The following is a 23,286-nucleotide window of genomic DNA, read 5'->3' as shown; positions in this document are numbered from 1 at the left end:
AGAGAAAGTGGTTTAAAAACTGACAAGAGCCTTTGGACAGCGTGCATTCTGAGAAGTGGCACAGAATTTCCACAGGTTTCAGACGCCAATTAAAGGCAGAGCCAGTGTGCAGCCTGTTGCCAAACACACGAAGAACAGCGGCTGCTCTATGTCCTAAGTTCTGGGATTAAAGCCATGCATCACCACCACCTGGCTATAAGGCAGGACTCTTAGAAGATTGAGTGAGTGAAGAAACTGATCATACACAGGTCACGGGGGGGGGGGGGGGGTTGCTCCAGGTAGGGGGTGGCAAGTCCTGAGGTTGGAGGGGAGACTGACGACTCAACACCTTTGGTCCTCCGCTCCTGGAAACCAAGTCCACCTTTCCTTCCAAATGTGTGCGCCAGAATCCTTCCATATCTCCCTCACTGCATTCTGACAGTCCTATCTAGGGCTTCATTCTTGCAAACAGCATTGCACTTTAACACATGCATACCAAACCTAAGCTTTCTCATAGGGAGTGTGCCACAGAGTGCTTGTGCCATCAGCCAAGAACCTGACCCTTAGCATATTCGCAGCAAAGACGATCAGACACAATAAAGCAACTCTATACAACGTATTGATATCCTACCTGAGGGCTCTCTGGAGGTTGTTTTTAAGTAGAGGAAACTTGCCCGCCCGCCGATGATACACAACTCTGGTTTCCAGTGTAAAGAGTAAAGCAGGGCTGGTCTGTCTGGATGAGGGAAAGGAGGCCCAGCAATCTCTCTGCTCAGTTTCTTTGCCTTTCTCAAGGAACAGACATGCATTCTTGTCTTCACTTCTGACCTCTTGACCTTTGTGGAACTTTGGGGCTTCTAGAGCCTGGTTCATTAAAACACAACACTACCAAACCAGATGTAAGGCAATCAGCCAAGATAAGTGCCAAGTTCCCACGAGTGTCGTGAGGATAGGGACCATTACTCACTGACTGGTAGGGAAGAGGAAGGTAGATATTACAAAACAGAAGTTCCAGTCCCGTTCGCATTCACTTTTGTGAAGCCAACACCTTGTTTTCCTCTGAGTCTCAAAGTAAGTGTATTCCCCCAAAAAACATCCCCAACATCTCACTTGGGCTGAGTTTCTGTCGCGGCTCCCTATGCCACTCTGACTTTCTTAGCCACAGTTCCCCCAAATGTCACTGCTTGTCACTGTCTTATTGAAACAGCAGCCCTTCCATAGGCCTGTGGGTTCCGTGTGAACACAGACTGGCACATGTAGGTCTGTTAAATGGATGGAGAGACCACTGGATCCTTAAGTGGACATATGGAAACGTACGAGGAGCTGTTCGCATCAGAAGGAAGCATAACATAAGCATCCTGCGAATAGACATGGGGCAGCCTGTTAACATGACGTAAGTGACGTTGAGCCCCTATTACCTCCCTTGTGTGCCTGTTTCGCTTTCCTTCCTAAGTGTAAATCTCCTTCCCAAGGAACGTTTGCTGCCTAGCATCCTTTCTTCTTAACCCTCCCTTCTGGTAAGTGCCACTCCTCATTGTTAGCGGTGTGCTCTCCATGGACTGATCATAACCCAAGTTCCCGAGGTGTTGTCGTCACTGACGTAAGCCACCCTGTGTGTTTGCCATCGAGTGGCTGACCCTGACCAGTCAGAAAAAGGACAATGAACCCGATCAGACCTGTTCATAACAGGGACTTGTAGGGAGAACTCATCGGAGAAACTAAGAGTGTAAAATTTAGCTCTCACCCAACCCCAATCGCCTAAGTATGTAGCTGAAGGACTGTGGGAGGGGGCTGAGTAGTCGGCTTCTTCATTTTAAAGTGAACGCAATTGAGACGGTGACTGGAGGCACCGACGCTCGCATAGCGCATACCTCAGACAGCCATCTGGAGCAGAGGTCAGCACACATCACCTGTCCCTGTGGTCATTATACTTATCCCATGGAAAGCAAACTGCAGCCTGCGGACGTGGACATGCGGACAGCTGCAACTGAAGCCAGCCAACGTTGAGGCCACCAAAGAGTGCAATGGCACCCGAAAGTTCAGAGAACAAAAAGCCCAAGAACACGATTTCGTTATGTGGATTAGGCAGTGCCCGGAGTCAGCCTTCTCACTAGCCTTACAGAACTGTGAGATGAATTTATGCTTGTGCGAACTTTAGGCGGTGAGTCCGAGCAAAAGGGAGGACCCCAAGAGGGTCTTGGGCTGTCTTATCCCCACCCACCTCGTCCCCGGTATGAAAAGATTCCCAGCTGGCTTGCTGTTGCTTGCCATCAAGCTAGCAAAAGACTTTTCGAGTCTGTTTCTCATGCCTGCACAAATATTAGCGACAAAGTAACTTGTGATTTCCACCGTGCAACATCCTTCTCATGGGTTCAAACAACATCCTTCTCATGGGTTCATGTTTGAATGCTTGGTGTCCAGTTAGTGGCACTTCTTTGGAAAGTTCTGGAACTTTTAAGTAGTGTGCCACTAAGGTGGGCCTTGAGATTTTATGAACTGGCCCCACTTTTATCTGCTCCCTGCTTCCTGACTGCTAAAACAGTGAGAGCAGCTGCCTCCTGTCCCTGTTGCCATACCCTCCCTGCCGTGGTAGACTGCATTCCCTTCAAATGGAATCCAAAACAAGCCTCTCTCCCTTTAAGTTGCCTCCTGGTGGGGCTTTTATCATGGCAACAAGAAGAGTAACTACTCCATCAGGCCACTCCGTCCATTCACTTGCCCTAACACTGCCACTGACCCCTTACTGTCATCATTCAGAATGAACAACGGTGATAGCAATCATCTGCTTGACACGAGGGTGGAAATCAAAGCTTCTAGACATCATTGTCTGCAGTTCGTCAGGGATACATACGGGCTTTGGGTCTTCCACACCAAGGTCTACGGTCTTCCCCAGTATCCTCTCCCTCTCCCTGTAGGGGCTACCACAGTTAGTGAGGACCTCATAGGGCCGGAGCCCCCCCCCCCATTTAACCACTGAAAGCCCTGGAGCAAAGCTCTGTCCTTCCTGAGTTTGCTGTTGTCTACATAGCACACAAGACTCAGGCCAGAGACGCGTGCTGACTAACACCTGAATGACTATAAAATCTATCATCCACATTTAAATAAACCAGGGTCATACTTACATGTTAAGCTTGCTGGTCTCATTTTCTTACAGCTGCTTTAGGCCCACCGTGAACACTAAAAATAGAAACAATGATGTAGCAAGTGCACAGCATTCTTTTTTTTTTTTCTTTCCTGCTTTTCAACCTCGGGCTCTAGATGGGTGGCAATCCTAATTAGGAAATAATTTCCTTCAAATTAATAGCGGATAGCCGTAGCCACACTAAACGCAGTAATCCACAGCTCAATATTATTACCTTGGGCCGAAATGTTACATTGGCAAATGTTCCTGTGGTGAGTTGTGATTGTCCCGTTTTTAATAGCTACTTCCCCCTTCTCTCGGAAGCATTAACCTCTCGAGAATCCACTTATAAACCGTTCGCTCAAAAATTAATTATGAGGGAAATTACAAGGACTCGGGGCTGCTTTCTGGTAGTGAGTCTACGGAGGAGGTCCCCTGAATGGTGATGGAGGGCCCTGACTTGATCTCAAGCCTCTCACCTAGGCTGGGTTGGAGGCTGACAATGATGAGAACGAGAGTCTGTGCGAATTAGAATCCTCTTATCAGTGATCTCCAGGATTCCCGCTAATAGTGTTTTGTAAGTCATTATTTCTAATGTCAATTGTAATCTTTCACTTTTGTGAAAGGCAAGCTGCCAAGTCTCCATTCACTGCTGGAGCAAGTTCTCTTACCTCCCGCTGTCCCAGACCAAGAAAAGACTACTGAGTAGAAGTCATTTTCTGAAATGCAAGCATCATGAAAGAAAACAAGGCCATAATTTTTAAAGTAAAAACCTTTAAAGGGGAATGTTGACGGGGCCATGTTTCAAGAATTCATAAGCAATTATTTCTACCCATCTCTTTCTGATTACAGTTAACATTAATTTTGTCCATTTGTAGTTTAAAATAATTGACTTTTCAAGAAATGGCATCAGAGAAGGAAGAACTAGGCAGTCCTTTAGGCACATGGGCTTGGACACACATCAGATAATACTTTTAGACAGTGCAGGCCTGTTTTAGTTACTACAATCCAAATTATGAAAGGCCAGCAGGTACCAGCGAAACTTAGCAGAAGCTTTTGGAATGGGGTCATGAGCTATCTCACACCACTGTGTTATATAGACTTGAAGCTAAAAAAAAAAAAAAAATAGGTACAAGCCCTGAGCTTACCTCTTCCCCAGTACCATTTTTTAAAAAGTAAATTCATAAAGTCAAGCTGCGCCACATCTTTCACACACACACACACACACACACACACACGCACGCACGCACACACGCACACACACGCACGCACGCACACACGCACGCACACGCACGCACACACACACGCACGCACACGCACACACACACGCACGCACGCACACACACACACACGCACGCACGCACACACGCACGCACACGCACACACACACACACACACACACACGTCCACGTGTCTGTCGTCTGGGCCCTCCTCATACATCAAGGTAGAGACTGGACAGAACAATGGATGGTCTTCCTTGCTGGGCAGTGAGCTGCTGGTCGGTCCTCCATGGCTTTTAATAGAGTGGCTTACTCTGTATGGCCAGTGCTGGAACTGTAGGGGTGTTTTTTACCATGGCTGGACTCTTTCACATTCTTTTGACTCTTCCGCACCGTGTTCTTTGCTGTTGGTAGTTTTTCTCTATGCCAGATTGAGGGCCCGGGACCGTAGATGAGACGGAGTTTGCATCAGCCGTCTGGTCTAAGGCTGGAGCAGCATTCTAAATTCCTCCCGCTCCGCACACACTGCGAGGTGAAACCGTCACAGATTCTTCCTCTCACACTCCCGGGCTGCCTTAGCACAAGCCGTATATATCTCTGTACGTGTCCAATTAGCGGTGAATGTCTTTGCATGTTTCTGCTGCTCTCCTGTAAATGTTCCTATCTATTTTCATTTGTAACTGTCCCATTTTCTTGCCTCCGCATTTTATTCCCTCCATTAGACTTCACACTCCTAAGAGGAAGGGCCTACATCTTCTATTTCACTTTAATTCCCCGAGTTCTCTCCAAACAGATCTTAACGGGCGCTCTCGGGCTGCCTAGCGTACCTTTACAAACAGATGAGCCTTTGCCTGCACCCGGGGTACGCAGGAAGCTTGCTGCATGGCACTGCTACTTTTGACCTTGAGCAGATCTGTAAATCCTCACCGGCTGAGTGCTCTCCTTTCATCGTGGAAACGCTGTTGCCAAGGGGCTGTGGCCCAGCGCAAACCACAGATGTGACCCCTCTGTGAAAGCGAGGACAAGGGGGCTTCAGCCACTCTCTGGCTGCGGCTTTCATGCTCTGGGGACATGGCACACAATGATTAGCCCCGCTGAACACAGACTCGATCTTGCTCTCCCTCGGAAAAGAGGATGGCTTAACTTCAGTCAGGCTTACGGTGACATTATTTGGGTCTGTTTCTTGTATTTAAATAAAAATAAAAACAAGGCCATCTTCAGAATAATGTCATGAAAATAATATTCCTCTTGTGAATGAGAGTAATGAATACGGAGAAAATTGTGGACAATTAGGCTGACGCATCTTTCTAGGCACAGCCCCGCCTTCCGGATTCTTCCTCCTCCATCCTGTCCAGGTTTTTTGAGGACATAGAGACATTTGGTCATTTTTGGACTTGCCATCTTCTTCTCTTCTTAGTTGTTTGCTTTTTAGTCCTGAAATTCTTTTTCACATTCAGTTTCAACCAGGAAGTGGGTGACCCCCACAAAGGATAGTAGTATCCTAGAAGCTCTTAAGTTGACACAGACCAGTGAGTGGGAAAGACAGCGAACGGAGAGGAAAAGATTGAGCCTATGACCTGGGAAGGGCTGTGTTCAAGTGCTGTCCCAGAAGGTGACAACCATTCAGTGTGATGCTCAGAAACCTCACGTGTTACTGCCAGGGCTGGGCCATGAGGACAGGAGGTAACCGTCCACCAAAAAGCGTCACTTGGGGATGGAGGGCTGGTCTCTTTCTGGAGGGATGGTGCTTGGTGCCCATTGTGGTTGCTGATGAGGCCTTCCGTTTGTGATGGCTGTCTGTTCCCCCATTCTCACTGGCAAGTTCATCTATCCTGGGACATCCCTTTGCTGGCATTAGAACCCACTCTTTGGAATGGGGACTGAAAGCTGATAACTCTGTAGGGCACCCCTGGGATATTATTATATCAATTCTGCTCCACGGAGAACCCTGGCTAACACAATGGGGACCAGACAAACTCTGCCTAGCAAAAGTGCAGAGCATATTTCCTTGGCTCTAACCCTGCTTTCTGATTGGGCTTCTGATCTTATTGGTTATTAATACAGTCCATTTCTTTAAAAGAATCTTGCTTTCTTTCTATACCACACTTTGAAATTCACCTTTCATTTCAGAAAAAAATAGGTCCCCTAAAGAATAACATTAAATGAAAACTCAGCATATATTTGTAAGAATCTGTTCTCCCATGAGTTCACACATGACTCTGTTACCGCAAGCCTGAGAGAAGTCCTTCCACACACTTATCTTGAATCTACTTTAAACTTCATTGCTTTGGTCCTCAATATGGGCTGACAGTTCTTGACCTAACTGAATTCGTTCTTTCTTTGTTTCCATGCCTCTGCCTGCTCGGACACAAACACCCATGCTATGATTTCCTTTCGATACCCCAGATATTTGTATTCATGCCGGGGATCTCTATAATCTAATGAACGGAGAAGTGTGATGTATTTACCCCGCATCTACAGATATTCAGGCCTGTCTCACAAAGAAAATTAATTCATCTCTAAGGCTCAGGACCTCCCAACTGCCTCAAAGTCATGCCCTCATATGCATCGATGTGAACATGTACATATACACACAGGGCTTAAGAAACAGTCCACTGTACACTGCTGCAGCTGGGCTCAGGGCTAGTAAAACACAGCTGGGGAATCTTTTCAACTCATAGTGGGCTCTACTCCAAGCTGCAACCATTCCACTGCCTGTTTAAACCCCTTATTCAACTCTCAGGGGCCATACAAATTCCTATAGGCAGTCCTGGGGAAGGAAGGCACAATCTTGCCTGTTATGGTGCAGAGGGCATGAGCCAACCTCTCCTTAGGCTACGTGAGGGCAGACCTGAAAGTGTTGGAATTTTCCCTTTTGTCCCTGGGTGGCTTCTGGCAGAGGCTAGATGCCCATACAAGGGAAGAAAATGGTTCCGCTTATTTATTATTAATAATAAAGCCTTCCCCATTGTGTTTTCATTGAAAAGAAAAAAAAGATGCCACTAGGGAAAGCGAGTTTGAGAAGCTTCCCCGTGAACTCAAGATGGCTTCTATATAGCAAAGAGTCAAGCCACAAATGCCCTTTCCCTCCCTAATCTATTTGGCCTAATTACAAAACATTTGAAAGACTCTCTGAATATTAGGTTTGCTCTGGATACTGTGGCTAGATTTCTCTTTTCTGCTCTGCTTCGGCGCTATAGTCAAGTACATATTCACGAGATTGTTAAGGCAAAGACTCCAAGTTGGGCAACATGCATGAGCGCATTGAGATAAAATTCAAACATCAGTGTCAGCACCAAAGTGCAAAAGCTGGAGAAGCCAGCCCCACGCCCTGCCATGACCTGCAATTGGTCTCCTGATGCATAAATTTTGGTTGGAAGAAAATAGATTCACCAACACTAATTCTGAACGTTAATTTTAAGTGCTCTCCCACAGATCCACTTTACTCCTGAAAATGCTATGATCCAAATTAATGATCCATTTGTTTGAATAGAAGAGATGCAGAGATGAACACAGTGTTCCAATGTCTGTTTCGGAGGCAAGGCTCTGGGACACGTGTCTATGTTATCCTAGAAATGAGAAGAGCACAAACAGGAATCTATGTCAGCGTTCCCCTCCCCAGGAAACAGAGGAATTCAGGCACCCTAGAAAGACAAATGATAAGCCACGAACGACTGGGGTTGAGGGGATGTCAATTATTGAGGGCTGCGAAGGACGAAAAGGTGAAGTATGGAGAATTTGCAGCCCAAGGTGAAGTATGGAGAATTTGCAGCCCAAGGTGAAGTATGGAGAATTTGCAGCCCAAGGTGAAGTATGGAGAATTTGCAGCACTGTGAAACTAGTCTGCATGACGCTGCAATAGTGAACCTGGGTCACTGCCCATTTACCTAACTCTACAGAATGAGCTCACTCTGTAGAGTGAACCATGATACAAATGAAGAAATCTGAGCGATGATAACGATGATGATAGTGCTGGTGGTGATGATGATGATGATGATGATGATGATGATGATGGTGGTGGTGGTGGTGGTGGTGGTGATAGATTGCTGTAACCATATAAATTTACACATGCCTCTTTTTGTTGGGGTGCTGATAAGGCAGGAGGCTGTGTGTGTACGAGGAGAAGGCAATGGGAAATCTCTGCTTTCTGCTCAAATTTTCTGTGAGCCCCAACGTAATCTTTAACAGTCTGTTAACATTTTCAGAATAAAGATACATTTAATCTTTTGGCAAGGTCACATTACAGCATCCTTGAAGATGTTCTGTTGAAAGAAAAAAAATCAGAATTTCTCCACGTAACCTCCTTGGTATCTACAAATAGACAAAGAGGTATATTGCAATTGTGATTTCCTCATCCCAGCTCAGAGCTGACCCTTGACGAAACATCCCCTCGTTTCTTTTACTCGGTGCTTAGCGAAAGCAAATTCTGGGCAGGTTCTGTGACAAATGCTAAGGGCAAAGCAGGAAGACCCTGTCTGCTGCAGAACCTAGAGTCTTGAGGCGGGGAAGAACAAACAAGCAAGCAAGCAGCGGCACTAGAGGAGGGTGACAGTGACGGGCTGTTAGCAGGGGCAGGTGGGGGGTGAGCACACATCACTCATGGGGAAGGGGCCGGCGAATACTCGAGAGAGAGAGAGAGAGAGAGAGAGACAGAGAGAGAGAGAGAGACAGAGAGAGAGAGAGAGAGAGAGAGAGAGAGAGAGAGAGAGAGAGAGAGAGAGAGAGAGAGAGAGAGAGAGAGAGAAGCATGAGCAGGGTGAGTGTAGAAGCCTCAGGACTCAGGGAAGGATGGAGGTCAGGCAGGGCGTGTGTCGGGACAGAAGCTAGCGTGTCCAGTCTTTTTATTGCTGGTCCTGGAGAAGGCTTGGCTTCTGGGACCAGAGCAGCCCAGCTCCAGTGAGTACTCCTCCTCATGTTCTCCACGGAGGAGTGGGCAGTGAGTACTAATATAAACACCTGAGTGTGTTAAATAACCCAAGTTTTGCACTCATGGAAATAGGCGTACCAGGACTTATTTTGATTTAAAAAGAGATTTCATACAAGGATGATATTATCTATTGTTTCTATGACCATTTTTTTGACAACTAACAGCAATGGCCTAGAACATTATATTTTAATTTGTCTCTAAAATAAAGTATGTGCATTCATGTGTTAGAAAAATTTAAAATATGCTAAGGGCAACAGATTAAACATTTCTTACTTTATTTCCTTAAACGACATGTCCTAAGATGTATCCCAATATGTTAAACAGCCCCTATGCTTTGAGTGCATTTGTGTACACAGCATAGAATTGTACAACTAAAACACACAGTTTTTAATTTTACACATAATCCTATAAAAACCCATAGACAGGTATTGGGGTTCAAGCTTCAAATTGAAGATCAGAGAAGCAAAGCAGCCAAGCCAGTCAATCTTACCTCTACCCAGCTGAAATGGCAGTCCTATCTCCATGAATCCTCATGGGAAAAAGCTCTGAGCTCCTGTCTCCTCCTGCCTTATATTCCTTTCTCTGCCCAGCCATGTCACTCCTGTCTCCACCTCCCCAGTGCTGGGATCAAAGGCGTGAGCTCTGTTACTCTTCACTCTTGTGTAACCCAGAGTGGCCTTGAACTCACAGAGATCCGTCTGTCTTTCTCCCGAATCCTGGGACTAAAGGTGAGTGCTATCACTACCTTGTTACATGGCTTGCAAATACGGCTTCTGGGATTAAAGGTAGTATCACCATTGTCTGACCTCTATGGCTTGTGGCTAGCTTTGCATTCTGGATCCTCAGGCAAGCTTTAGTAAATCATAAATAAGGTGTCATCACAATCCCATAGCAGTAGCCTTGTATGTTATCATAGATTACACTTCTAGAAGGTGATCAAATGCTAAGCCCACTGTGTATTTGGTAGATACTGTTGATACATGCCTTCCCTAGAGGCCATGTCAGTTTCCACTCTCACAAGTGATATCTAAGGTTACATTTCCCCACAGTTGATGTATACTTTAGACCTTTCTCTGATACTTGAAAAATGATAAAACAGATTGATTTTGATTTGCATTTCTCTTATTATCACTGAAAGTTTTTCCTACCTCTTTGACAGAGCTTTTTTAGGTTTTTTGTTTTTTGGGGTTTTTTTGTTTTTTGGTTTTTTTAGTTTTAAGAGATAGGGTTTCTCTGTATTGTTTTGGAGGCTGTCGGTCCAGCCCAGCCTCAAACTCACAGAGATCCGCCTGCCTCTGCCTCCTGAGTGCTGGGATTAAAGGCATGCGCCACCACTGCCCGGCAGGTTTGTTTGTTTTTTGTTTGTTTGTTTTTTTACTTTTTATTTTATTTTATTTCGAGACAGGGTTTCTCTGTATTGTTTTGGAGGTGTCCTGCTGTCCTGGTACTCACTCTGTAGACCAGGCTGGCCTTGAACTCACAGAGATCCATCTACCTCTGCCTCCCAAGTGCTGAGATTAAAGGCATGCGCCACCAATGCCCAGCTTTTTTAGATTTATTTTTGTGATTTTATTTATATTTATGGTGTGTGTGTTTGTCTGTGTGTGGGGTGTATGTATATGTGTGTGGTTGTGTCTATATGTGTGTCTGTGTATCTGTGTGTGGTGTGTGTGTATGTGTGTGGGGTGAGTGTATGTGTGTGGTTGTGTCTATGTGTGCATGTCTATGTGTATGTATATCTGTGTGTGTGTATGTTTGTCTCTGTGTGGGGTATGTGTGTTGTTGCGTCTATGTGTGTGTGTGTCTATGTGTATGTGTATCTCTCTCTCTCTGTGTGTGTGTGTGTGTGTGTGTGTGTGTTAAGTTGCCTGTAGAGACCTGAGGTGTTGGATCTCCCTGGAGATGGACTACAGGAATTTGTAAGACCCTTGAAGTGGGTACTGAGAACTGAACTCAGGTCCCCTAAAAAAGCAGTAAGTTGTCTTAAACACTAGGCCAGCCTCTCCAGCCTGGAAGAGATTTTCTGCAACAAAACAGACACTTATTTGCATTCCCTTTCTGTGAACTATGCATACAGAAATTGACTCAGTGTCTATCACAATCTGACTTCTTTATAGGTGTAAGAAGTTCTGTGTAGAAGCGAAGATGACATATATGGCAAACAGTCTCCTTAGACTCTGCTTAGAATGGCCTAAATACTGCTGAGGGTTAAATTTGTTTTAGCTTACTCCCTAATTGGGAAATGAGAACATACACATTAGATCAAGGGGTATAGGGAGTTCTGAACTGCTTTTAAAGAAACCATTTGCTTAGATTAGAAAACCCTGCCTTCAACAGAGAAGGAAAAAGGAATTTTCCAGTTGGAAGAGATACGGGGCAAGGCCACCTGTTGTCTCCTGGGCAAAGGGACAGGCGTAGGAGGAGAAAGGGGGGGAGGACAAAGGGAGGGAGGTAAAGACAATGAAAGGAACAGACACGGAAAGCCGGGATTGCTGCCACTCTCTGCCTCCGTCCTATCAGAAGCTAAATACGGTATTCATAAAGACTTTGTAGGACTCGGCCCTTCAAACAGACATCAGAAAGGAGATGAGGAGAGCAGGGTAGTGAGCGAAGGAACCTAGAAAGGCTGCAGAAACCAAAGCGGACATGGCATATCTTTGAAGGCAGTTCCATCAGCGACTTTCCCGCTACAGCTCCCCAGCAGGCCACGCCCCCACTTCCACCCACCGAGTGGAAGGTCGCTGGCCTGGCGCCCGTGTGAACATGAGGATTGTAGTAAGGTGACTGCAATGGGCATCTACCATCCACCATCTTACACTTAAACCTCCAGCTATATCCTAAGGCAGCGATTCACGTTCGCAAACGATAACGAGCAGGAAATATCCTAAGAGGGGAGACACTTGCCTGCTGACTGGAGAAGTTGTTTTTTTTTTACATTTCCTTTTAAAAAAAAAATTGTTTTTTCTGAATGGCTCGACTTCTCAGAGGCAATGAATGCGTTGTGCACGGAATGAAATAACTCATCATTTTGAAGCATTTATTTCAAGTTTGACCATGACAACAGCCAGTTTTTGAATCGTACATCATCATTATCCATGGTGCTTCTGTGACCATATCCATGTATGCCGCGACGCTTCATTAGAAGCCTTTGCCTTCAAGGAACATGATGTCAATCCACGAATACACACACGCAATGCATGACGGAGCCAGCTATTTACAGAAATATGACGTTAGAAGCTCTTCCGTAATCTGGACAGATTCATTGGAAAATGCTAGAGCAAGGGCAGAGGCAAACTTGATGCCGAGGAAAACTGCATGGAAGCATTGGGGGTTTCAGTCAATGCAACGGATGGAGTAGAATTTGAAGGCCTTGGTGAACTGGCGTTCTCCGACACCTTCAGTGCTGTTATTACAAAAGACGATGCTAGGTCCATTTTGGGGGGAAGAGACAGAGAAGGGCCACTTTTAAATGTTAGATTTAAATTATGTCTGAATACACGTGTTAAGATGTATAATTTTATCATTATAATGTTGATGGTGGATTTGGGAAAGGATTTCTATATCCATACTAGAAATACCATTAAGATAAACTTAAGACATAGTAGGATTAATTAGCTTGAGATATGCCCATCATTTCTCCTTTTAATGCAAAGAAATAGAACTCTGAGCCTAGTCCAACAGGAAACACTGATTCTAAAGGGGGAAGGGCCAAGACCAAGGTTCTATCTAGGCTTTGTTCCTAGTTTGATCTTCAAGTGAAAAGTTCCATTTGGGAAAACAAAACTAGTAATTTTGCTTTAGTGAAGCAATAGATCAGGGTGGGCTTGCCCTTGTTTCAATCAGTGTGGTTAAAAGTCCATGGGGGGCTGTAATCATGACAGCCGGAGCCGGGGCTGCCTCAACTTACACATGCCAGGGAGCCTGTGTGGCATGGAGAAAACTGGGCAGATCTTTTGCCCAGTGGACAGCACAAAGGTGACCCTAACTTCGAGGTCAGGGAACTTGAGAGAAGGCAAAGGTGGGCAGAGCTCACCAGAACATGACGGGCAAGGGCTCAGCATCAACCTGCAGGGAAAGGAGTGTGAGCCTTGGGGATCCACCTTCAAGGGGGAAGGCAGGTGGTCACAGAGCCACGAGTGTGAACCCGGAGCCTGCTGCTGAGGCTCCGGCTGAGCTGGCTCCCAGCACTTCCTATCCTACATGTCATTGTCAGTACGGTCTGCCAGGCAGTGACTATTGCTACCATTTCAGGGGCCTCACACCATGAAACTGCATTATAATTTCAGCGCTGTTAAGAGAAACTAAAGGTTTCAACAAAATGAACCTCTGTAACCAGAGATACGGAGTTCATCTTCCCTGAAAGCAGTTTTACGGCATATAAAACCAACCCTGCTCTCTGCAATTAAACCAGAACAAGATAGATGTGTCTCATCCCTTGACGTAATGGCCTCGAGGCATCTTAATGGAAACACTCTAATAAAAGTTTATCTCAAATACTGACCAATCCTTTAGCACTGGCTACAGGAGATGGCTGGGCAGCAGCCCCAAGCATTCAGGCTTATCGGAAAAGAAGTTGTCGTGTCAAAACTAGGTGATGAAGAAATCAGGATGAATTGTGAGATGGGGAGGATGAGAAAAACACAATTACATCTGGACAGAGTCCTTCACCTCACAGTTCCAGAGAACCAATATCTGAGCCCTCAGTCAAAAGTCTTCTGAGGGCGGCCTGATAACCCTGTGGAGACATCCACAGTGGCTGGAAAAACAGACCCACAATCCCCCTGTTCTCTGGGAAGTGTATAAAGAGAACAGGGGTACACACGCTGTAATTCTCAGCAGGCTCCTTAAAAATGAAATCCCTTTCTCGTCTCTAAAAGAAAGAAAGAAAAAAAAAAAACAGGACAGGTCAAAACAAGATGTTTGAGCTTGGCGTAAAGAAGACCCCAAGAAGAATTCAGAACAAATGTTCCCCACCTGGCATTCATGCAGTGTCCCAGCAGAGAGGGCCCTGAACTGCATTTCCCTGACAGTGTTACCCATTTCCACAGGAATCGTGGCATTTCTGAACCCGGCCCCCACAATGACTGTATGCCACAACTCCGGGTCCTGTTCACATATACATATTCCATTCCCCACCAGCTGTCTCAGCAGGGAACTAGGTACTGACAGATCCTCATTTCAACCCACACCACTTGGAGACAAGTTGGTGCTCGGGGTACAAAAACAAACAATAATCAAGTCCCCTTAATTTCAGAGGAAACAAGGAAGTTTGAGCTACTGTAGGCAGTCATTTTCATGTCAACTGTAGCTGCTTAGCGTCTTCGGCTGTCCCTGCTGAAGGGGATAGCAGCACCCAGCTGACACTGAAATGTAGTAGCCCAAAATGGAATTCAGTCACTGAACTCATTCCCTGTCGCTCAGCTCTGCGTGGTCAGCTACAGCCCTGGGAAAGGCCATCTTGAATGGTAGTCACAGGCAATGAGCTTCAGGAGCTGAATCAAGGGATGGGCTTGAGCTGGTCCCGGTTCAAGCCTACGTCAAACACGCTGCTACTTAGAAGATCTGGGCAAGTCATTCATTTCCCTAAACTTGAAACGTGTGCATCTGTGTAATGGCAGCCGCTTCACGCGGCACTAGGAGAGAAACTCCAATGAGGGTTATAAAGAAAAGGTCCCTGGTAGGTAGGGGCTTCCAAGAAAGGAGGTCTGAACATGGTTTCTGAGGCCGAGGGTTGGGCTGAAATATTCACGGGTCTGCAGCTCCACTTGCTTCTTCTGCCTTCTGGCCATGAGGCGGAGCTTTGAAGAGGGAAGAGGCCCAATGTGTTTCTGCTCTGCATCCTCTTTGTTTGGCCACGCTCACATTGCCTCAGTGAATAATGAAAATTCCATAATGTTTTCACTCAACCTCTGCCTCTTGGCAGCCATGACCAAAATCACCCTGCAGCTGTCACTTGCAGCAGGGATCCCTAGCCAATCACTGACAGCCACCCTGCTGTGTGGGGCAGCTGCTCCAGAGTATTTCAAGCAGGAAAGTGACAGAGCCATATGCTACCAGGAATCCCCCAATGAGGGCAGGGCTCCCCAGAAGGATCCGAACTCCTGTTTCTAACTCCTGCCAAACAGCTAAGCATATGATTTTTCTGAAGTTTTCCTAGTGACAATGTGAAAGAAGACAAAGACTCAGACACTCCCAAGCTCAGAAGATCGGCGATTCGCAGCCCTGGGCAAGCTGCTGGGTCACAGCGCACAGTGTCAGGGGAAGGTGGGTTGTTGTGGAGACCCTTCATGCTTCTTCAATTCAGGCTGTGGAATCCTAGAGCCACTACAGAAGAAGCAATGGCGGTGTGTAACGTGGAGCGACACACGTCATCTTCAGACCCACAGCATCCTCTTCCAAATGCTACTTACCCAATAAACCTGCAGGAGAATTCTAGGAACCCAGGGCTTTTCTCAAGTTCTTCCTCCAGAAAGCATTTTCCACTGTTTGTTTGGAAAACACTAGTTCCTTGGACTACATGTCATATAAAAGGTATATCTAAACTTATCTGGATAGAACGATTAATTATTTCCCACCATCAGGGCCTCCAATCTGTTGGTATTCACTATGCATAGCATTTCCTAAATAGTGACATCACGGAGTGTGTGTATGTGTGTGTATCTTGCACATGTGCTCTGTGTGTGTTTGTCTCTCTGTGTATGTGTATGCATGCCAGTCTGTCTTTCTGTGTGTATGTGTGCCTGTCTCTCTGTGTATGTGTATTCCTCTGTGAGTGTGTGTCTCTGTGTACATGTATGCATGCCAGTCTGTCTTTCTGTGTGTATGTGTGTCTGTCTCTCTGTGTATGTGTATTCCTGTGTGTGTGTGTGTGTGCATGCATGCACATGTACGTGCACAGCAACAGCAGATCCAGGAACATATTTTCTCTGCAGCTTTAGCAAAAAGCCTACCTAGACTGTAAACAACTTAAGGACTAAGGCATTTGTCCTTATTTCTATCAAATCCTAGATGGTGTCTTGGACAAAGTAGGTATTTGATGTTTGTTGGAGAATTAATGATGCTAAAGGGATTCCTCAGTTTTACTTGTGCATCATGGGAAAAAAAGTTTGTGGGCAAGATGAGGAAATAGATGCTAGGTTGTGTCCAGTCAATCTCATACTAACATTTAGGAGAATGCGAAAAACAAAATTAAAAGGCTTGATATAATATCAGGAAGCAAGAACATAGTTAGTCACATGAATAGAATACAAAAATATTTTATCACATGAAGCTCAGTAGGTAATGTTTTGGGACTGAACTTCGTCTTCTCTTTGCCTGGGGATCGATGAGGAATGGGACCCGGAGGCTGCATTCCCCAAGCCAAGGCGCCTCATTTGTCTTCCTCATTTTCCTGAGCAGGAGAGGAAGGTGAGCAAGTTCTGCGAACAAGCATGCTTGCCCTACATGCTGACGGAAGTACCGGAAGTATACTCCCTCACCTGAACCCTTCTTTTACCTACAGGCTGGCGGAAGTACACTCCCTCACCTGAACCTTTCTTTCAAGTCCTACACAACACACCACAGACCTACACCACACACGAGCCTCCGCTGCCCCTTCCGCAGCCCTTCCCTAACCCACCAGCTGTGTGGCGGCCATCTGGACCCCTGCAGTCCAGCAATATGGCTAATGAGCATCCTGCAGAGCAGCACAGACACGATAAGGAATCCCACATCAGCTGCCGGGATGCAAGTCGCCAAGTCTACCGTGGAGACTTCTAGAGAGGTTAGGCTAGGGACCTGTTCTCCGGCAGAATCCAAGGAGATAAAAATTTTCACCTATACACTGAAAGAATAAGCAATTGTGCTGGGAAACGTAGGGTTGTAGACACCCGCACGTACTTTTAGCAGAAGTGTGGCCTGTAGATGGCGGATAATGCATTGACTCGTGTTGTACTGGGCACTGATTTAAGCACTTTTCTGCATGTTTATGATCATCATTCTCAGAAAACCTCAATGAAGTCGGAGCTGTTTCCGTCTCCAGTGTAGAGATGGGGGAACTGGGGCACACGAGAGGGAGCTATCTCAATGTCGTATAGTCAGTTTTGACGATCTCTTCAGAGGACACTCTACAAATTTTAAGTTTTTACATGCTCATATTACTTTCAGGTATCTGGCGTGGGGAGACACCAGCAAATCGATAAGGAAGAATATAAAGATGTTAATTGTAACATCATTTATAAAAGCAAATTGGGATACAGTACTTATGTGTAAATTTTTGGAAAAAATTTAATTTTAAATTAAAAAAGCAAATTGAGAACAGCATACTTACAGAGAGTGGAATGGCTACTTAAATTACCATATTCACATTAGAGAGTAATGCCCAAATTTTATGAGAAAAAATATAAATGAAATATTGTTGAGTAAATAAATTGGAGAGTGGCAAGTATTGTATAGTTCTACTTACATAGAACCTGACTCTGAAAACACAGCATTATCTATCTGTGTGTGGAAAGAGACTCACCGTCTTCTCAGTGCCATGGGAAGAAACAGCAAATTTGAGAGGGATGGTTGGCTTTTTAAAAAATGAATGTCCTACTTCTCCTTAAGGAAAAGTTACTTATGCCTTGCTGTATAATTAAAAACTCAGTTAAAAAATGGCTAAAAGTTTCATCAGAAAAATTAATGTAAACAAAACAAAACTAATAAGAGAGCATGATGGGGGGGTTGGGGGAGAGACAGAGCAAACAAGCTTAGCTTTCTGTCTCCATGAGTTCTGGGCTGACCTGATGAACACTTGAAGGATATCAACCCAGTTTTAGCCTTCCGTCTGTTCTCTTAAATCCTCTGTTCCATTCTTTAGTCTTTACTTTCCTAAAGCCTCATAGCATTCATTGTGAGGAGAGTTTGCTGAGGAAGAACTTTGGTAGGCCGTCAAATGATCTGCGTCTTGTGTTGAAGGCAAAGAAGGGTGTTACTTGTGGAGAGTAAGGTAAGTCAGCTGTATTTCTTCAGAGCACAAGAACACTTTTCAACCTCTGCTAGAAAAATCTACAGTCAAGCAAAGTCTCCTCTCCCTTCCTGTGCTCCAAGGGATTCTATGTCGCCAAAAAAATACAACTACTTTTTCAGAACTTTCAGACAAACTGCAGGAAAATGTCAGAATCCGAAATAAAAATCTGCACAGAAACTCATTTCAGTGGAGTCCATTTTGTCTGTGGGGTGCCAGCGTGGTGACTTTGTCGTAATGAGTCAGGTTGCATTTGTCTTGGGAACACTGACTCATTTCTGCATAGCCCTGGCTTCTGTCTGCCTGCCCCGTGTGAGACTCTGCATGAGACCCGTGTCTGTCTTCAGGTGGAACCGAGTATCCCGCTGGGCCTGCTGCACCCACGGGGAAAGGATGGCTGTCTCCAAACTGATTGCAAATAATTAGAGCGACAGGTATTAGGGACATCCAGAAAACTTCCACATCTTCTAGAACATACATAGACTTCTGTTTTCTGTGACTGTCTTCAAACTGGAAGGCCAATGTCTCTGCTTTGACTAAAGCCTGTATGGAAGTATCTGGACTGTTCTTGGGTCTTAGCTAGACCTTAGCTAGGCTGGGGTTGGTGTGGGGAAGTCTCAAGTTGAATATCTATGTGTGGTATTAATGCTACTTCAGATTCTCACATCTCTGGTCTTGTTTAGTACCCATAAGCCTCTAAAATGTTGCCATTCTTCTCCCCGATTTCCATAATGGGCCACTGAGGTCATGTGACATAAAGTACATAACCCATGTATTATGTGTCAGAGTCAGAATTTGAACCGAAATCTATCTTCATCTGAAGTCCAGACTCTTGCCATTTAATAACCAAGAAAGATGACACTGATTAGGTTAGGTCACTAAGATAATATTTGACGGGCTACTGACCTTCTCTGTTTTGCATAAAGCAATCATACTACTTCTCCAATTCTATACAACTGTAACTGAGGATTAGGCATGGGGAGAACATACCCAAGGCTGTACTTGGACCCAGGGTTCTAGTACATTCAGACACTTTGTACCTCAGTAGGATAGGATCTATGCATCCTCCAGAGGCCATCACCCAAGGAGAGAGTTACTTTGGCCCTGAGGAAGCATGGCCCTATCAGGTTGCCTTAGATTCCTAACACCACAATGAAGGAAGCACCTGTGCTATTCCACTGGGACGGAGTGGGGTGGTTTGAAGGAGAGAGCTGACACTAGTGAGATTTCCAGAGATCTACAAGGATAACACCAAATGGAAAACTAAGTAATAGGGGAGAGACTACATTAATAGCCCCTACCTAAGGATAAGGTTGATGACTTCCTTATATGACATCCTAGAACCTTCATTCAGTGACTGATGGAAGCAGAGACAGATACTCATAGCTAAACACTGAACTGACCCGCTGGAACCCAGTGACAGAGATGGAGGAGGGATGAACAAAGGTGTCAAGACCATGCTGGTGAAACCCACAAAGACAGCTGACTGTTCAAGGGGGGAGCTCTTGAACCCCAGACTGATGGCTGAGAGGCCAAAAGGAATGCATCGTCAGTGAGGAGGCCTCAGAAATCTCTGGGGCCTTGGGTAGTAGATCAGTGTTCACCATGTCATACGAATGAACTTTAGGAGCCCATTCCACATGGAGGGATGCTCTCTCAGCCTGGACACATGGGGCAAGGCCTAGGTTCTGCCCTGGATGAAATGACAGATTCTGGAGATCCCCCCAAGGAGGGCCTCACCCTCTCTGGGGAAAGATGTGGTGATTGGGCTGGGGATGGAAGGGTGGGGATGGGGCTGGGAGGGGGGGGGAGCTGGGATTGACATTTGAAATATGCATGTTTCTAATTTAAATTTAAAAAAGGAAAAAATTTAAAAAAAAGAGTTAACTTGGTCATGGTGTCTCCTAACAGCAAAGAAACCTTAATTAAGGCTGGGCGTTGGTGGCGCACGCCTTTAATCCCAGCACTCGGGAGGCAGAGGCAGGCAGATTTCTGTGAGTTCAAGGCCAGCCTGGTCTACAGAGCTAAACCCAGGACAGCCTCAAAAACAATACAGAGAAACCCTATCTTGAAAAAACAAAAAACAAACAAACAAAAAAAAAAAAAGAAAGAAACCTTAACTAAGATGAGAAGCAATGGTGTATCTTGCCTGAGGTTTGGAGTGTCAAATACAAAATGAGTCGCTGAACAGGATGGTTGATGACAATGGTCAAAGGCACACATCAGAGCCAGTGGTCACATCATGAGCCAGGAAGGCTAGAGGGAAAAGGGAGAGAGGGGAGAGGTAGGGCCCCCAAACCTTTTCAAGGGCACACCCTCGATTACCTAGGAACATTTTTAACTCCATAGCACTCTCAAATTCTGCAACCTTGCACACCAAGACTCTACCTGCAGACCCTTGCACACCAAGACCCTACCTGCAGACCCTGCACACCAAGACCCTACCTGCAGACCCTTGCGGACATCTATGAGACTGCAACTCTAGCACAACCTAGTTTTATTTGCCCGTGCTATGGCGCATCAAAATGGGACTGTTTTATGTCAGTCCTCACTACGCGCTACAGTCCACCTCAGTGGTTTCTGTCTACTCTTAGTCCTGCAACTGTCCACAAAAGAGCACTTGGTCTCCTTATTGAAGGAAAGCAATCACTAGTTACAAAGGGAAAATGTGTCCTCCTTGACGCCACAGCAATCACCATCAGGCAATGTCCTCCATCACAGGCCCAACACAATACCAGCAGAGCCTGAGGCTCCTCTCAGACTCGAGGAGTCTGCATTCTGACACAAAAGAGGCTAGAAATAGCTCAGAGAAAGAGAAAAGGGAGGAGTGAGAGCACATGGAGTCTCTCAGGAACAACAGTGGCTCTCTGTCTGAAACCAAGAACCATCATTGGGTTAGTGTAAAACAGAGCCTGTCTACAATACAATCATAAGATCAAATCATACAAACCCTAGCATTGCTACAGTTGCACCCGTGCAAAATATGATTTACATCTCTGAAGGCAACAACAGCAGATAAACTGAAATCATAGATTTAATTTAGAATCCTGGTTTTTTATTTTCATTTTTTTTCAGTGTCCTTAATGTACAGGAAAGGGAAAGATGTCAAATTAGGTTCTAGAGGTAATGTATTTTTTGTGGACTTCTAGTCCTTTGATGTTGGGGTTTTCCCACTCTAATTTTAATTAGGAATATAGGTTCCTGAGTTTTGAAATTTGATGTCATTTGGGATCAAAGTTTTGTGTTAACAAGTCTATTAAAAAAATTCTGGCTTCTGAAAGTAGCTCTGCTAAATCCAGTGTGCATTACTACTCTGTCAAATTGTAGTTCTAGAGATGGGGAAGGAAGAAAAATGAGGCAGGTCCTACAAGCATGATTTAGAAGTAGAGCTAGGCACTGGAAGATGTTTACATAGAAGACATGTATTGATCAGAAGTCTGTTTCAGAAACCATCATGGGTTGCTGGAAATTTGCTTAAAAAAAATGTTTCACCGAAAATGTAGATTGTAGAATTCGACAGCCAAACACCAAATAAAAGATGATGATTGACCTGACCATGGTGGGATGCTGAGGCCTCAACTGTGACAACTTCAGGATCTGCCAGCATCATTTTAGCTTGTTATTGAGCACTCTGTCATCAATCACTGCTGCTTCAATAGTGGCAAAGAAGCGAAATGTGGCTTCTTTTTTGGCAACTAGTGTTTGCTTCTGGAATTTCCTCCTTTGTTTTTGTTTCTTTGTTAAATATTTATCAAGCCTCAGAGACTTCACTGAGTTTTGTTTACATAGCCTGTATGAATGAATTTGGCCAATTCCTCATGAATTCGGGGCATTTTCTGGTTATTGACTGCCTTGAGGAACTCCCACTGGAGGAGGCCTGCAGAAACTTCCATGTAGGACCAACCAAGTTAAACCACTTTAACACTTTTTTGTTTCCTTTCTTAGGTAGGCAGAACTTTTTTGTACTATCACTGAAAGTCAATCTGCTGGCTCACTTTGCTGCAACTACAAGGAACTGTCTCACACCGAGGTTTAAAAAAAAAAGGGAATAAAATGCACAAAATGAGAGGCATGGTAATTTCACATGCGCTGCTAAGTACCGAGAGTAGCCTTTAATCTCGGCGGGTAGCCATAACAGCTGTAAACTCTTATTTGCTGTCAAATGCCTTTTGCACGGTTATTAAAAAAAAAGATGGGAGGCAAGAAATCCTTCCAGTTTGTCTTACCTTTCTTCTCTGACCGCTTCTACTCTCATTGGCACTTTATGCTTGATAGCTCAGAATGTGCGGATTTCACCGGCCCTGGGCGGGATGATAAGGTTGGATACCAGAGGTCTGGTGTTTCCCCTCTGTGCCTTCCAGACATGGGTCTGCCTTCTGTCTCAGCAAGCTTTCCACCTCCTGAACTCAGCTCCTGCTGTCTGTCCAATCCACTTATTAAACACTTAAGGATTTATCCTCAGTGAAGTTCGGACCAGCGTGGTCAACCCAAGTAGAGCCACACATCACCGAGTTTCACCTTGAAAGGGTGCAGAAGCGCTGGTGGGGGAAGCCAGACTTCCCAAAGTCGTGCGTCTCCTGAGTCAGGAAGCAAGGATCTAGGTTCTTAGGAGGCTCTGAGGAATGCTGCAACCTTTGTCCTGTTAAATAAAAGCCCGGAAGGCTGTGGACCAAACACCGCAGAAGAGTCTTAGAGACAGCTTTGATAGGTGACAAGAAACCCCTGTGGACAATTATCTCAGCTGTAAGCAATTAGCTAGTTGAGCTGTAACACCAACTGACTGATTGGGTAAACTGTAATCCGTCGATGAACTCTCTGACTTGCCTCCATTTTTCTATAAATAAGCTCTGATATTGCTGGGGATGGGAGTGTTTAGATGTCTCTGGTCCTGGGAGACGCTTGGTTGTTGAATTATTGTTTCTTTGTTCAAAAGCTCTTGAGTGTAAGAGGCCTGGGCTAGCTCTGCCACTAGGACTCTCTTGGTGGGCTGTGGATTCCCTGACCTCCTACTTTGGTCACTCTAGAACAAAACTCAAATCACTACAGTCTCCCA

General features: G+C 45.3%; 1 long non-coding RNA gene across 1 annotated transcript; it reads right to left on the bottom strand.

The window, feature by feature from the left end:
- Positions 1–622: 622 nt before the first annotated feature.
- On the bottom strand, positions 623–23,000 carry LOC110342212. The gene is made up of 3 exons (XR_002384233.2): positions 22,460–23,000; positions 3,102–3,156; positions 623–1,337 (listed from the first exon to the last, which is right to left on the bottom strand). It is a non-coding gene; the product is annotated as an uncharacterized LOC110342212 (long non-coding RNA).
- Between the last annotated feature and the right edge of the window lie 286 nt (positions 23,001–23,286).

The sequence above is a fragment of the Mesocricetus auratus genome, unplaced genomic scaffold (genome assembly GCF_017639785.1).
Source record: "Mesocricetus auratus isolate SY011 unplaced genomic scaffold, BCM_Maur_2.0 Super-Scaffold_100010, whole genome shotgun sequence".
Classification (NCBI taxonomy): domain Eukaryota; kingdom Metazoa; phylum Chordata; class Mammalia; order Rodentia; family Cricetidae; genus Mesocricetus; species Mesocricetus auratus.
Note: the sequence above shows the minus strand (reverse complement) of the source record. Positions and strands in the feature narration are given on the sequence as shown.